The sequence below is a fragment of the Eriocheir sinensis genome, unplaced genomic scaffold (assembly GCF_024679095.1).
Source record: "Eriocheir sinensis breed Jianghai 21 unplaced genomic scaffold, ASM2467909v1 Scaffold782, whole genome shotgun sequence".
NCBI lineage: Eukaryota > Metazoa > Arthropoda > Malacostraca > Decapoda > Varunidae > Eriocheir > Eriocheir sinensis.
In genome coordinates this window covers 45,001-47,500 of record NW_026112145.1, presented here as the reverse complement: position 1 = coordinate 47,500, position 2,500 = coordinate 45,001, and positions in this window count along the sequence as shown.

The window sequence follows — 2,500 nt, the reverse complement described above, 5'->3', positions numbered from 1 at the left end:
AACGGTATTTCAGAGGGCAGGACATACACACACACTCACAGGCAATCATATCGACACAATCTTCTACCGTATACTCGCAACACATAGCGGGAAACACCAACATACCATTCCAACACCAACGCAAACACTAAATTTCTACGTTTATTCGCTACCTCCTTCACTCTTCAGCTTGACACACTGATAGCAATAATAGCCTGTAATTCACATCTATATTTGCATTCTCGGTCGGCTTCTTCGACCTTCCCTTCTCTTCCCTCCTTCCTCCACTATTAGCTATCCTATTTGACATGCATATTATCTCCCCTGGAGTGTGTGTGTGTGTGTGTGTGTGTGTGTGTGTGTGTGTGTGGGTGGGTGTGTGTGTGTGTGTCGGTGGGTGGGGGGTGGGAAGGAGATTAATTAGACAGGTAAAAAGTCTTCATCAAGGTGAGTACGTGAGTCAGGTAATTGGATTAAGGTAAAACTAATAACAACAATAATAATAATAATAATAATAATAATAATAATAATAATAATAATAATAATAATAATAATAATAATAATAATAATAGGAAGATAAAGATGAAAAAAACAAAAGGAATAAAGAACAAAAACTAACACACACACACACACACACACACACACACACACACACACACACACACACACACACACACACACACACACACACACACACACACACAAACAGACATCACGTTCACTCAATTTCTCTTCCTCTTGTCGCTCTCAGTTCCCGGCAACGTTAGTCTGTCTGTTTGTCTGTAGTTAATTACTCTGATGACACCGGTATACCGCTCTCTCTCTCTCTCTCTCTCTCTCTCTCTCTCTCTCTCTCTCTCTCTCTCTCTCTTTAGGATTCCTTTTTCTTTCATTCAGTTCAGCACGGGGAGAGAGAGAGAGAGAGAGAGAGAGAGAGAGAGAGAGAGAGAGAGAGATTCACACCACACAGACCCTATGATACAGACTAGGTGGTCGGCCCTTATCCTATGAAAAGCGACCTCTAGGGGCTGTCAAATCTTTGCTACTCTCTTATCGAATGCTGATATGGAAAGCTGCGGTCGAGTAGAAGATAGGAAATAACAGCTGGGAATTTGACGGAGCTAGTAACAGATGTAGTAATTAGTGTAGCAGTTAATAGTAAAGTAGGTATTACGAAAATGAATAGTATAATAGTTAATGAAAGAAGAGAGGAAAGAACAGATATGAATTAGGTATAGATAGTCACAGAAGTAGTAAATAGCAGAATAGTATGAGTAGTTAAGTCGTATTGCACTGAATTACTGAAGAAGGGAGTTTATTCCATTCTCGCATTTGGGCGTTCCTAAAAAAAATTATATATGTAGTTGGTGCAGTCATGATCCATCTGTTTACACTTATCCCTAACTTTATTACTTTTCGTTTTCGTTTCATTTTAAGTAAACGGTGCAGCTCAGGAGTACTTAGAAAAAATATGTAAAAAATAGCCATATCAGTCAAAACTAAACACTACCCCTGGAAATGCCGACAACTCCTACGAAAGCTTTGTTAAATGTATGTTTCTTAGGTTCACGGTACAGAGGAAGGGTCAGACTACCACCAGGGTCATAAAACTACCCCTGGAAATGCCCACAACTCATAGGAAAGCCTTGTCAAATGTGTGTGTTTCTTAGTTTCACACTACAGATGAAGGGTCACACTATCACCAGGGTCATAAAACTACTTCTGGAAATGCCCACAACTCATAGGAAAGCCTTGTCAAATGTGTGTGTTTCTTAGTTTCACACTACAGATGAAGGACCACACTATCACCAGGGTCATAAAACTACCCCTGGAAAGGCCCAAAACTCCCACGAAAGCCTTGTCAAATATACGTTCTCGTAGCTTTCATCTTCTGTATAGCTTAAAAGAGACGTTGAAAATTGGCTGTTCTCTTCACTGTTTTGTTATGTTATAATTAGAAAGTGGCGCCGCGGAAATTCCTTTGAGGCCGCCTTTGTGCTTTTGGGGGGAATATCCGGGAATGTGCGAATCCGTGAATATTAGAATCCGTGCATATGTGAATCCGCGAAGTATGAATTCCCAGAGTGTGAAACCGCGAAATGTGAAACCGCAAAGTGTGAATCTGCATAGTGTGAAATCGCGAAATGTGAAACCGCGATGTGTGAATCCGCAAAGTGAGAATCCGCAAAGTATGAATCCGCGGTGTGAATTCCCAAAATGTGAAATCGCAAAGAGTGAATCCGCGAAGTGTGAATTCCCAAAATGTGAAACCGCAAAAAGTGAATCCGCGAAGTGTGAATCCGCGAAATATGAACCCGCAAAGTATGAATCCGCGAAGTGTGAACCCGCGATGTGTGAATCCGCATAGTGTGAAATCGCGAAGTGTGAAACCACAAAGTGTGAACCCGCGAAGTGTGAACCCGCGAGGTGTGAACCCGCGATGTGTGAATCCGCATAGCGTGAAATCGCGATGTGTGAATCCGCATAGTGTGAAATCGCGAAATGTGAAACCCCGATGTGT